This window comes from Cupressus sempervirens, chromosome 9 (genome assembly GCF_028749045.1).
Source record: "Cupressus sempervirens isolate cs-2001-9-10 chromosome 9, ASM2874904v1, whole genome shotgun sequence".
Lineage (NCBI taxonomy): Eukaryota > Viridiplantae > Streptophyta > Pinopsida > Cupressales > Cupressaceae > Cupressus > Cupressus sempervirens.
The window spans coordinates 383,900,677-383,915,965 of NC_143126.1; the positions used below are offsets into that span (position 1 = coordinate 383,900,677).

At 36.1% G+C, this 15,289-nt stretch overlaps 1 protein-coding gene and 1 pseudogene across 1 annotated transcript in view; one reads left to right on the forward strand and one right to left on the reverse strand.

The window, feature by feature from the left end:
* ABP1 (endoplasmic reticulum auxin binding protein 1) overlaps positions 1–15,289 on the reverse strand; it is a 189,366-nt gene that overhangs the window by 142,949 nt on the left and 31,128 nt on the right. The window lies entirely within an intron of this gene.
* Positions 3,525–9,939, forward strand: LOC149538870 (E3 ubiquitin-protein ligase RGLG2 pseudogene; annotated as a pseudogene).

Here is a 15,289-nt window from a genome sequence, read left to right on the forward strand (position 1 = left end):
TCATTAACTTCAGCAGGTCATCCTCCTTAATATAGCTGCAAAAGATGGGATTCCAATTTAACCAAGCAAAAGAATATTCTGAAACATATTCATTTTCCCAGAAGAAAATGACCCATGAGCTGTGGATTTTTCTGATATTCTCTGGTCCTATTTATGCTAGTAAGTTCATGCTTTTTCCTTGGAACTTTTGTAAAAGTTAGGTGTTTGAGAACAATGGCATTAGCACCAAAGTGATCATACAATACAAACTGCTGTACATGATGCTTAGCAGAGCCATTTTGATATCAGTTGTATAAAGAACAAAGCCTAATGCACAAACATCCACCCAAACGTTCCAAGTAGATGTGAAGGCCAGATTGATGATGCACCTCTGACTTCAGGCTCATGTGATGAACATGTGTAAGAACCTTCAATTTAGGTAAGAACTCCTTTGTGACCAACAAATCCATTCTACTTATGGCTGCCCTCTCTCCTCGAAGTTCCACATAGTAAGCAGCACCAAAACTACCTCCACTTGAATATAAAAAATGATAACTTCTATTGAGATTTTGCAATCTTAACTACTCCTTTTTGTCTAGGCATCAACAACACCAACTTGTCATATTTTGCTTACTCATCAAGATAAAAATGGAAACCAGAAATTTTAAGCTCCATCACAACCCTACAGACAAAGTACACTTAAGAGGAGTGGGCAAAGAAACTCAAATCGAGGTTTTATGGGCCATACAGAGTATTGAGAATGAGCTTGAGTTACCTTTGAAGAATATGATACATAACATATTCCATGTGTTGTGCTTGAAGGTGGCTTTGGGGCAGGATATTATATCTTAACACGAGTTACCTCCCCTGGATGAGGATGGCAGATTGATCATGATTCCTGCTGAGATTTTGGACATAAGGGAGAGAAGGTTGAGGAGCAAAGTTATCAGGGTGTACTAAGTTCATTGGAGGGATTTTCCCTTGAAGGATGGCACGTGGGAAGGAGAGGCTATATATACTTCAACATCCAACTTTGCAAGTGATTGTGGCCCTTAGAAAGCAACTCTGGGAAGGAAGGATTTTAATGTCCCTTCCTTGGACTGATTAGTAGTTGGCAGAGGGTTGACTTATCATTCGAATTCACATAAGCCAATAGTATGGATAGGGGACTCAGCTAGAAGGTCATGGAGCTTTGCAGGGTTTTTTGTGATACGTTTTGGACATTCAAATGATAATTTCTACTTTTTAGGAGGGGTCCTTGATTTTAGAGAATGATTGAGAGTTAGTTTCAGGGTGTCTATGGACTACTCCAAATGATTTGAGACTGCCCCCTAAATTTTAGTTAGAAGACCTTTTTTTAGGTAGGTCTATCAGTTGACTGGTTGACCACCCAGAGGACCATGGAGCAGTGCAGGATCCCTTTTGAGTGAATTCATTTGATTGGAAACAGTCTCCTACTATTTAGGGAGGACCCCTAATTTTTGGAGAAACTGTCAATCAGTATGCAGAACTCAAACATCGTTCGTGATCAGGTAGGTGGCTTACGTCAGATTCTAGTTCTATGTCTAGATTGGCATTTTATGAATGAATTGAAAAATATTTAAATATATTCTAAGTTGGGATTAAATAATTCAATAATGGGCCCATTTCTGTAGGAAGATGATTACATATTGTTTTAAAATAAGGTGACCAATGTAATAATGTATAACAACGCCTTAGAAGTTCCAACTAGGGAGAAGGAAAATATTTTATTAAAAAGTCGTTGAAATAAAAGAAGAAAACCCTAGAAGAATTCAAACTAGATGGAGAAAGAAAAGAGAAGTTGGGGTTTCATTTTGGACCTCCAGGTTTCCATTATGTGTACTAGAGATTGAGTTGGAGCTCTGATTTCAGCAAATTTGCTCTTCAAGGATCAAAATCCTTGAAGACACCAAGCTGGACGTACCCCCTGCTTGCCTGTAGATTGGATTCTCAGCATTATATTAGATGGAAAGAGCAATTTGAGAATTCTTCGAGCATGTTCAGGATCCTTTTTGTGGATCAGATTGAGAAGAGTGGATATTGTTTATCATATTAGCAGATAAGAGCATAAGTAGGCAATTATGGTGTTTCAAATTATGATGCTTACAAGCAGTCATTCGTAGCTGTACCACTTCTTGGAAGTTTCTTAGGTTGGTGTGAGGGTTTGAAAGGCAATTCTAGACAGAAATTTGCATCATTTGGTTGCAGATCTGATACCTACAGTACTGAAAAAGACATCATCAGGCATTAATTACCAGCCTTACAGCTACCAGGCAGCTCACACTAATATCTAGGTGGACATTGGAGTGGTAGTTTGCAGCAGTCATCATCAGAACTTACATGAAGTCAGATTTCCAGCATTGGTACGGGCTTCACAGTGATTTCCAAATGAGATCCCTGCTCATTTAGCACTTTGATTGTTGTTGACTACCCTATACTGAGTTGTACAGCCATGGTACAGATTGCTAGTAGTTGTTCAACTGTAATAAAATCAGATTTTCAGTGTTCATAGGAGTTGGTAGAGTAGTTAATTTTTTAGCATCATTTCCTTTCATCTTTATTGTAAGCATTGTATTTGAAAACCTGAAAAAATATATATATCAGAAAACAAGAAAAAATAAAAAAACCATAAATTCCAAATACCACAAAATAGTTAGAAACTTCTATAGCAATCACTCACCAAAGACAATATAGTAAACAAACTTTAGGATTTGCCTCAGAATTCCTATGTGGGATTTTTCATCTAGATGTTCAATGAATTTTCATTACTAATTTTCAAAAGGATAATACAGATACAATTTCGTTTTCGAAGTTTACGTCTTTTACACAATTGCGTATAAGCGTCATAATTATCAAATTCACGTGAGCCAGTTTGAATCATCTTCATCAGTCGCTCCACTTAATAAGAATGATGTTGCTCAACAATTGTTTCCAAAGTTCCAAAAACAAAACAAAGATTTCATCAAGATTCAATAACAATTCTTCAAATCATATCGCAATACACAGGTGGCACCAGCATCATCAAGTATGGCCCTTTTATCATCAATGTTTACAAATTATAATTTACTCTTGTTGAATCACTGAATAGCATCATGCCTAAATTGATTAATGCTGATGTCATGAAGCTTCCTCTCATCAAGCCAACAGATACTTTCAAGTCCTTCCTAGCTTCCTTTGATCGTAGATCCTTTTGCCAATGCCATCGTCAAACAGGCCATGATACTGAAAAGAGTTTTAGGTTGAAATTTTTTATCCAAAACTTTGTTGATTCCAACACTATAACTGTGGGGGGTATAAATGATATAGGAAACAAATTCGTAGCACCCTAATCAAAACTTGCAAATCTTTACTAATCCTTTGCCTTCTCATTCCACCAATTTTGTTCAACCTAACAAACCTGAAAAATGTAAAAGCTAATGACATGTGTGATGAGACCAACAATGATGTGAACCTTATTAAGCAACCTAAATCTAAGCCTAGACCTCACACTACCTTTGATTCAAAGGAAACTATTGAGTCACCCGATGGACCCCAATACATTACAGCAAAAATTAAAGGAAGTTGCTCACGAATGGTGAAAGTTATTACTGAACAACAACTCTTTACACAACCAACACATCAAGATACAAATGACAAATCCGATGTTATGACTAATGATAGTTTTCCTTGTCTTATCATAAGGTTATACCACTCTTCCTGTTAGTCAATGCTAAGTGCTTAGATGTTACCTTTTCCCTTATCCCTATCTCTAATCAATTTCATGTGAGATTGGGACATCAATGGCTCAAGTCTATAAAAGCTATCTAGCTTCTACCATTTATAAGTGTCTTATGTTTCCTCATGACGGGTGCATAATCACGATTGAGCCGACATGGAAACTTCACCATTGATTTCTTTTGGCCTCAAAAACCTAAACCTTTGAAACCCCAACAAGTTGTCCATTTCTTATCTTATCAAAAATTCAAACATGAAAAGATAAAACCCCTGAGTAAACCTAAGGATATTCAATCTCCACATCTTGGACCTGAACTTCTTCCTACACCTTCTGTCTTACAAACTCCCAGCATCCTACATCTCAAAACCTAGTGAGGTCGATTCCATTCCTCCTCCTAGGAAGGAAGAAAAGGAGCCTCTACTGATTGATCCCAAAACTTTGCAAAGCTATAGCTGAGCCAAGAGAAATCATAGCGAGATTGCCGACAAAAATGTAGCGCCAAGACTCATTAACTTGCTTCCGAAACCATTTCCTCCTCTAAGATGTCAAATGTTAACTTGATCCCATTAGACTAACCTTTGCCTAGCCCAAGGGAGGAAGATCGTCCTAAAAAGTTAAAATTATCTAAAACAAGTGATTGCTCATTTTGTACAAAAGATTCTATTTTGATTAGTTTTGAGAATGCTATGAAGGATAAAGTTATTAATGTTAATAATGTTGATTCTAAAGATTTTGATGGTATATATGAGGTTATTGAAATCAATCATGAACATTCTTCAAGAAATTCAAAAGAATTAATCCTAGATCCTAGCGACAAACAAAGTGACTCACCATTAGAGCATGGGCCTTATTTGGAACTCACAATAGCTCCATTTATTACTATTGTTGTTTCTCCTCTTGCATCTTGTCTACCATCCCTAAGTGATGTTAGGAAAAATTGGGAGGTGGATGACCTACTTGACTAGTTTCACTTGTGTAATTTAGATTCCTTTATGTGTTTTCTTGCATGTAATGTACTTCCCTAGTGATGTGTTGCTTGATATATCTTTTTATTATGTTAAGCTTTCTTTGTATGATCCTTGTCGTTCTATGGACACAATGTAATATATGGATTGATACTGCCTGTAACAGTCCTTTGTTTGTATCTCAATTCTTCTATATGTCACATACATATTATGTCATACATATGTATTGTTGTAAATATGCTTGTGTTGTTTACTTGGGGACAATGCAAAGTGTCCAAATATCTCTCTTTTTGGTCTCTATTGTTGATCCAAAAATAAATTAGTTTGTTTTTCTTATGTGTTTTTCTTGTGCTTGTAATCCCACTACCTTTGGAAAAGAGGTCAATTCAATGTAAATAATACATGATATACATGAGTTATCAAATGCATACAATGACCCCAGTTGGTGGATCTCTAATGTGTTCTCTTTTTGTCATGTGCTTTACTATCCTTGATTTTGTCCTTTCTTGGGGCACATCATTGTGGCAACATGTTGGTCTTTTTGATGCATGCATGCTATCTTAAAACAATTGCTCCCAATAAGGCATACAATTTCTTTAACGTGGGTACACACTCCACTCTTTGTTAAATTTCATGCATACACCACAATCAAATTTCATAGTCAACTTTTTCTTTGTAATTTTTGGCACTGGCTTTTTTGGTTGAGCTGACTAGCATAACACAACTTGTTATACTATTTGACTCTTCCTACACTAACTCGCTACATGACTCATAGTAGGCATAACCATTGCTTCTTCTTGATATTATTAGATTGGTAAGACTTTAAGTCCCTTGGTGCCTTGGCATTTTTTGCCTATTTAATATCTTAAATAAAGTTTTTCAGTGTTGCATCCTACTTTACCGAGAGTATGAATACAGGTTTATACTCTTGCGACAATGGGAGCTAAATATAGCATCATAAATTGTATCCCTATAAAATTTCATGCTAATCAAGGCTATATATTTTAGCATTTTTCCCTTCCATGCCTAATCATTTTAAGATAATGCTTATGTCAACCCAAAACTGGCATCTCCACACCACCCTTCTAGCCATTATTCTTTGACTGGCTGATTTGGCATGTCAATGACACCTAGAGCCCTTTGACTTTGGACAAGGTCACTTAAAGCACCATTGACCCCATAGAAAGAGCCCAAATGCAAATCCTCTAAAGCTTGGATTACGTAAGCAAGAATTCCTCCTCGGTGTCATCCTACTTTTAAAATTCAAACATGGTTCATGAGGAGAGGTATACAAGCAAGCCTTACCCCTCATTTGAAACATCAAATCACATCATGCAATCACGCATCCTATCTCCTATGCAATTCAATGGAGCGAGTAATCAAGAATTATCAAGGCATTGAAGTGCGAATTTCAAATCTCAAGAATTTATGATGGCATCCATGATCATTCTCTTATCAAGTCAACACTAGAAGTCAACATCAACTTCTTCAAGAAGACTTTGACAGGAGCAAGGCTTATGAAGGTATGTACTATGAACATTTCATTCAAGCAATTCAATTTGGATCTATCCTTTGTTACACAACAACACCCTTTTAATCCTATCGTATTTAACTTTTATTTCATTATTAATTCCAATAGTCGGCATTTTCCCTAGGCAAACCCCATCAACCCAACATTTTCCTTATTTTGTGTGTTGGTGGTAGGATTAAGAGACACACATTTGGCCTTATATCGAATGCACAGAGACCTATAGATTGGACTTTCATAGATCTAGAAAAAAGCAAGGTCATCAATGCTTAAAGAAACATAGTCGTGGGGATTTTTGACAAAGCTTTTGGGCAAGGTTCTAAGTTGCATACTAATTCTAGATACACCAGTTTGGTTCACATCTAGCCTTCCTGGGTCAATTGCGTCCCAAGTGACATAATCCTCCTCATTTTAGCCCAAATTTCAGACACATGTTCCTTTCTACCTCTTCTTTCCAAATCTATAAATGTTGTTTGTATATTTGTTCTATAGCTGCTTGTGTCTGTCAAAAACTTTAAATTCTACACATTTGGCCCTAAATCTCACATTCAATTTGCATATCGTCATTATCATTTTCAACTCTCCCACAAGGATTGTTAGATCCACCTTGTTCTCGACCATTTTCGATCAGATTAGAGGTTAAGCCTTATGCATACACTCTCCTTCAAAAATTAGAGTGGAAATGTGTCTAGTTTCCTAGTTTACATGCATAAGCTAGTGAACCCTATTCCCCAACATTACAAGGAGAGGAGTTGAGGGTAAAGTTGCGGTAAGGTAACAGTGGGGGAAGTTAAACACTTTGGCAAAATATAGCAAATGCCTTGACAAAAGATGTAGCACAAACAAATGTGGATGTTGTTAAGAGTCTATGGACCTCGTGGCCCCTAAAAATTAAAATCTTGTCATTTCTATTGGCTTTTGAAAGGTGTTTGACAAGTGGGAGAATGTTAAGAATTAAATGTCTCAACCTTTAATAATACCTAACATGATCATTTATTTATTCGTCTAAGTAATTATTTATGTGCATCCAATGATGCCATTTTGTGGGCAACATTTGTTGAAGTTAACTCAAGTCAATGAAGGAATCCAAAATGGAAGTTGCTATGAAATCCATGAGTTGTGCTTTGCATGTGCATATGTTTTGAATGTTAAGTTTTGCATGTTGAGTTTTGCACATGCTTTCCAAGTTTAGTATTGTATGTTGCTTGCAAGGAGGCATTGTAAATGTACATGTTACTATTGGACATAATGTCCCCTCCTGGCCTCTAATTTCAACAATATAATATATTCGTTAATTATTTTACCCTTTTGACATTTAATCAATAAATAACAATATATAAATCTATATAAGTGTACAATGCTAGAAGTTGGACTTTAACGTCGTAGATATATTTATATATTATTAAAAGGGAGAATAATGGACAAAACAAGATCAACGTGGAAGTAAGATGGAAGTCCAAAACAGTAGCGGTTATAACCTTTGCTAGACTAAAAGAACAGAAGCATTACATGACAGGACGAGAGGGAATTTGCAAAGAATAATCACTGGTTTTGTAATATCCTCATTTTTGCCAGTATCAGAGTTTTAGAGATTAGCCAATTATTGTGATCCTCGTAGACTAATTATTGTGAATAGAGGTGTTAGCATGAATGTTGATGGTATTCCTTTGAGGGAGTATCCTAAACATTGGAGAGTATTAACATGTTGCATTCATGACTGTGTTTGTCATTGATGTCAACATAACAGTAAGTCTATAAAGATTGACGGAGTAGCAGACAAAGATCTTAGTTGGACGGACAATGGTTTTCTTGTCTAGTGATGCGCAGTCAAGGAACACTGTGTCCTAATGATGTGGTTTAGTGCACGTTAAGTAAGTCGAAGATGTACAAAAGATATAGCTCATTTACAGAAAGCAATGTAGAGACAAAGTAACTATTAAGAAATTTCTGATGAATACATTATATCTTTTAACAAAGATATAATTTGGAGATGCGCGGTCAGCCAATAACAGAAGACACTCTGATGATGAAGTCAACAACTGCAAAAGCCCTAGTATCGCATCTGTGAAAAGTTGTATAGACTGTGAGCCGACAGTGCTATTGTAATTGTGAATTAATTAATTATCTTATTATAATTAATTGGGAAAGCCTCAAGGCCAACTCAAGGAATTATTTTGAAAATATGGTATAAAGGAAAGATGTTTTCCTTATTTGCAAAATGTGTGTTAAATCAAGATGCATCAATTGCGAAGTGTGCAAGGAAGTACGAAAAGGATCAAAGTGTTTAGTGAATGCAAGAAAGCAATCCAAGAGATTATTGGACGTGAGAGTTGAGATCTAGTAACAAGATCTGAAGGAGTTAAATTTTGGTTGACAGGACAGAGAAAGAGGAAGGAGCAGTACTATTCATTTCTATTATTCTACAAGGAATAATACAGAGATCATTCGGACAGTGTTCATTGGTCTTGATGAAGCTCAGAATTTTAAATTTTTATTTGTGAGATCATATAGGAGACGAATGATGAAGTGGTATTGTCAATATTAGAGAGCTTCATTGTTGTATGGACAGAATGAGTTTTTTGAAATGCATAATAGATTCATGTCCTATCTGGATTTTGGTGATAAACAATATTTTCTAGAACAATAGCAAATTGAGCAACTAAAGAATAGTAATAAAATCAGTGACTAATGCCTTGAGAGAGTCCGGGCTTGAGTCCTCTAACTTCAGTGCTGGTATTGACTTCACTAAGAGCAATGAGTGGTCAGGAAAGCACTCTTTCCATGGAAGGAGCTTGCATGCAATTGGGGACATTCTGAATCCCTATGAACAGGCTATTTCTATCATTGGGCGTTCTTTCTCATCTTTTGATGAGGACAATCTAATCCCTTGTTTTAGTTTTGGTGATGTATCAATACATGATTATACTATGTTTAGCTTTTTTAAGGATCATCAACCCTGCTGTGGGCTTGAAGAAACACTATCACGTTACCTGCAGATTGTTCCGCATTTTTCATTGTCGGGTCCAACTTCTTTTGCTCCAATTATTGAGGTTGCAATGGATATTGTAGAGAAGAATGGTGGCCAGTATCATGTTCTTGTTATTGTTGCTGATGGGTAGGTAAGCAAGAGTAGTGATCTAAAGCCTGGGCAGTTAAGCCCATAGGAACAGAAGACAATAGATGCTATAGTTTCTGCAAGTAGATATGCATTATCAATAGTTTTGGTCGAAGTTGGTGATGAGCCGTGGGAAAAAATGCAGGAATTTGATGATAAAATCACTCGATGTTCATTTGACAATTTCCAATTTGTGAACTTCGCAAAACTTATGTCAAGTAACCTATTGCAATCTCAGAAGGAAGCTGAGTTTTCCCTTGTTGCACTTATGGAAACCCCATTTCAATATAAAGCAACAATAGAACTTAACATTTTGGGGGGAAAAGTTGGAAAGATTCCAAGTATAGTACCACTTTGTCCTCCATTATCAGTGATTTCACATGATGCTTTTTTGTCAAGTTCCCGTCAGCCATCAGTATCCCAGCCTGGAGCTTTGAGCAGCACCAGTCTAGGAATGCAGCCAAAATTTGGCGAACTATCCTATCTGTTGTGCTCGTATCACAAGATGCTTGAGCTTTTGTTTGATGGATATTTCTTGCCATTCATTAGCGGTTTCTTTATAGGTGTGGAGAGTTTGGAAGAGGTGAGAATGTTACCGGAGACAATAGCCAGATGATTTGAAATATCTACGGAGGCAACTATAATAGCGCTAGAGAATAGAAATCTACAGCACACGCTATTCACTCCTGTGACCACATTGGAGGGACAATTCGAATTTATCAGCGCTTAAGGAGAAGCAAACTACTTATGAGAAGGAAGTTTTATAGAATCAAAACCGTTAATGATGGTCGGGCTAGTGGAGGATAAATTTTTGAACGTATAGACTCTATTAATCATTCCTGTATGCTTTAGCGTAATCTACCTAATGGCACCATGTGATGGAGAGATGTGCATTGAGTCTGGGTCAGGAAGAGCAAAAGAAATCGGGCAGAGGGTTTGCCGCCTGGAACATTCACATTCAGTAACCAGGATGTTGAGATTATATTTCATGTTGATGTTTGCTTCTTTTTCTTTGTTGTTGTAGGTTGGAGGCTGTCTCATGTGGATATACAGTGCAAAAAACTCAGAACATGGATCTTAACGGGCGTGAGATGGAAGGAGGTCTCAGGCAAACTACATGAGTCGACCTTGCAGGAAAGGGACCCTGCGAGATGTTGCACCCAAAAAACACGAAAGATGGAGCGCATTTAGATTCCCATAGAAGTTGGAGCAAGCAATTTGAACAATTAATCAACTTGAAGTTTGAACGCCTTACCATTACGGCAGAGAGATGCCATCGCAGATATGGAGCAGAGGATTATCGCGTGTAGTTCAAATTATTCAAAACATTTAGATTACCGCCGGTCAAGTTTGAGAAAATTTGAATTATGCTAAGAATTTTACTTATGTAATCATTTGACAATGGTCGATTGTATGTTGTGAAAAGGTGCGATTTTTAGAAATGAAACCGACACCTTTTCAATGTTTATAAATATTTGTAAAGCCAAACCAAGGAGATACTTTTTGATCGTTTTTTTTTTAAGGAACATTGAGGCCACTTCATTTATAATCTGTAAATTTTTTTACCAATACTGTTGGAATCCTTCTGTCTAAAAGAGGAGTTGGAGATCTGAACAAACCAAAGGAGATTCTGATTTTTTGAGTATTATTTCCAGGCGTTGTATGGATCTTATTGTGTTGGATAGAGCATCAAAACATCAAGTGTCTTCAGCACGATTTGTCCAGCAAATTCAATAAGAAATTTTATTTGTTCTAGAGTTGAAATATATAGAACTCGTCCTTTATGGTCTTGTTGTCCATTTGTTTATAATTAATTAATTTGATAAGTACATTAAAAAATTTCATTGCTGTTCGGATTTGACCTATACAAAGAGTGCAAGATATAATTTCTATCCCATTATTTGTAGCTATTGTGTCCACATAACAGTTAAATCATAATAGACTAGTTCGAATATGCCGAAGTGTGAAAATTTATGACATCGAATTAATTAAGTTATTAACAAATATTATACCATCAATACTATAAAGTTGTATGTAAGAAATGTATGTTTGACTCTATCACCCAATTAAAATTCAGCACTGATCATAAACTTGCTCATAAATTTTGAATCCAATGCTAGCATGTCTCTATTCTTTTTCTTTGGCAATTTGATTTCATTTAGTAATTTGTCTATCTTTTTCACTTCAGCAACACATAAATCTTAAAAGAAGTAATCAAAGTTTGAAGATAAATAATCAATAATCACAATCCAGATAGTTTCCTTAACGCTTGCCAATTGAGGAGTTTGTTTTATGTTATAATCCGCTATAATCATCTTGGATCTAAGTTTTGTCATCCAGGATTAGGGTAAAGAAGCCTTGGTCCAGCGGAACCAAAAGCGCAGAGGATTTGATTCAATCTTGTCAAGTTGGCCAAAATCAGTTAGATACCCAACATCGAGCAGGCAAGGCTCGTAGATTTTTAACGGCGATTTTGATAACCAACAGGTATTGCCCCTGAAGCTATTTAGATAGTGGGTCCATCTGGCTTCTACAACTCCTAACAGGGTTGGCGCAACTCTTTACATGGTTGGAATCTCCTAATAAGGATTCAAAGTCTCCTAACAGGGACTCATATGTACTGAATGTATTTCATAAACTCCTAATAGGGTCCATCCTCTAACAAGGAATATTTATATTAGTACATCATCTTGTGGGTACCATCCCCATTGAGGTTTTTCCTCTGATCAAGGGTTTCCCTAGTTAACATATCTGGTGTTATTTTGCATGTGTATCTTGTTATGGTTTCTAATTATATTGCTCATATGGTTAAGATTTATTAAGGTTGATAATTGTGATAATAGTTTTATAACTAATTCCCCCCCCCCCCCCCCCCCCACAAGTCATAGTGGTGGATTACATGTGCTAACAATTGGTATCAGAGCATCAGGTCCTTGAAGAGAAAGCTTAACAGCTTTGGGAGATCTATGATGAATCTTTTTAGAAAGGATAGTCCTAGATTTGATGGGGTCAATTGTGACAGTTGGAAGGAGAAGATGAAGACTCATTTTCTTTTTATGGCTCTAGGCTATTGGCTTTTGACAAAAGGCGATAAGGAAATTGTAGAAGAAGAGAAACTTGAAGTATGCAGTGAAGCAGAAAGAGATCTATTCATGTGTAACATGAGAGCCAGAGAAGCTTTACTATCAGCTCTTCCAAAGAATGAATACAGTCAGGTAAAGTCACTTCAAAAATCTCATAAGATTTGGATTACTTTAGAATCTATTTTTGAAGGTGATAAACATTCAAAGAGGATCAGATTGTAGAGTTGGATATGTTCATTTCAAGATGCTAGAATGATGGAAGATGAATTTGTAAGAAGCTATATTGGTAAGATATTAGAGATTGCTACAGGAATTAAATCTTATGGTGGAACCAAGGAAGAACATGAAGTGGTGTGCAAGATTCTGAAAACTTTGACACCACCATTCAAACAAGTAGCACAGATGATTGAACTACTTATACCATGTACTGAGAAATTCACCAGAGAAACGTTGCTTGGAAGATTGGAAGCAGCAGAAGCAGGTTTGAGACAATCTGGATATTTAACAAGAGTGGAGACGTCTTTCAGTGTCTTAAATGTCAGGCCAAGTTTATCTATAAGTGCAAGCACTCATGGAGACTTCGCTAGCAGCAGTAGAACCAAATCTGATGAAGATAAGAAGATTGAAGAAGGTATAGCCCTTCTTGTGAGAAGAGAAAAAGATGGTAAGAAGATCTTTAAATGTTGGACTTGTAATAAGTTTGGTCATTATGCATCTAAATGTCCTAAGAGGGAGAAAACGTATAAGGGAAAGTTTAAGCCTAGGAGAGAGAGATTGTTTGTATGCTAATGAAGATGAGGAATCTGATGAAAGAGCTCAAAGTGAAAGTGATGATGAGCTAGGATTCATAGCTATTAAAGATGATCTTGATAGAGAAATTAGAGAAGAAAAAGCTCTAGTTTCCCAAGTTGAAAAAAATTTGATTGGATAATAGACAGTGCATGTTCACATCACATGATTGGTGATATGAATAAATTTGTTAAGTTCAGAAATCATGATGGAGGTATTGTTAGAGTAGGTAATAATGCAGCCTATCACATTATAGGGATAGGATCTATTACGCTTGATGGTAAGACTAACACTGATGATGTTTATTTTGTTAATGGACTAAAGCATAACTTGTTGAGTGTTGGACAATTGGTGGATAAAGGTTATCAATTGCAGTTCACAGAAAAGACTTGCACTATCAAGGATAAGGATGGTAAGATGATTGGAACAAGGACAAGATCCAAAGGTAATGTATTTCAGTTAAATCCTACTGAAATGACATGTTTAGTTGCAAAAGTGGATAACAATATGGCATAGGACATTTTGTCACATAAACTTTGACAATATTGTGAAGATAAGTAGTACATTTGTAGTTAGAGACTTGCCTAAATTAACAACGCCTACCAATGTTGTTTGCAAAGAATGTATTTTGGCTAAGCAGAAAAAGGTAGCATTTCCTAGCAAGAAGTTCACTACCACAAAGAAGCTGGAAATTGTTCACAAATATTTGAGTGGTCCTACCAAGACAAGAAGATTCTATGGAGAAAGTTATTTTATGATTTTTTTTAATGATTTCACTAGAATGATGTGGGTAGCATTTCTGAAAGAAAAATTTGAAGCGTTTGAGAAGTTTAAAATATTTAAGAATAGAGTTGAGAATGAATCCGGTGTTGAGTTAATATGTTTAAGATCAGATAGAGGAGGAGAATTCACCTCTAGAGAGTTTAACATGTTTTGTGAAGAGAATGGAATTAAAAGATAGTTATCTTCACCTAAGACTCCTGAGCAAAATGGGATTGATGAAAAGAGAAACAGATCAGTATCAAAGGCAGCAAGAGCAATGATGTTTGAGAATTATGTATGCAAGACATTTTGGAGAGAAGCAGTCAATACAGTAGTATATACTATGAATAGAGTACAGATAGACAAGGTATGAACAAGACCCCTTATGAATTATAGTTTGGTCATTCACTATCAGTTAAATATTTCAGAACATTTGGAAGCAAGTGTTACATTAAGAGAGATGATGACATTGGTAAGTTTGATCCAAGAAGTGATGAAGGTATATTTCTTGGTTATTCATTGAAAAGCAAAGCTTACAAATGTTTTAATCATAGAACCAACACAATAGTTGAATGCGCAAATGTAAAGATTGATGAAAAGTTTGGAATCAAGGAAAAGATGATGGATTACAATTATGGTGAAGAAGAAGATAATATTGGAATTGTTAGAATGTTGAAGCTTTCATTGAGACTAACAATGATCTGCAGAATGATGTACAAATTGTTGAGCAAAGAGGAGAACAGAGATCTGAACCAAGAGAAGAGATAAGAGTTGAGTTAACAACTCCTACCTCTAATAGGGAGGTGACAAAGAATCACCCACTAGAAAAGATAATTGAAAGCAGAGATAAATGAGTGATGACAAGAAATAGAACCAATGAGGAATTATGTCTGATTTCTCAAGTTGAACCTAAACGTGTAGATGAAGCATGCAAAGATGATCATTGAATTCAAGCAATGAAAGAAGAATTAGATCAGATTGTGAAGAATGATACATGGGAATTAGTTCTTAGACCTAAGGACAAGAATGTTATAGGAACTAAATGGGTATTCAGAAACAAGATGAATGAACAAAGTGAAGTTGTAAGAAATAAAGTCAGAATTGTATGCAAAGGATATTCACGGCAACGAGTAGATTATGAGGATACATATGCACATGTAGCTAGAATGGAAGCATTAAGAATGTTCTTGGCATATGCAGTGAATAAGAAGTTCAAAGTATATCAAATAGATGTCAAATCAGCCTTTCTAAATGGAGAATTTGAAGAAGAGGTATGTATTGAGCAGCCTGAAGGATTCCCTGTAATAGAAGAAAAGGATATAGTATGCAGAC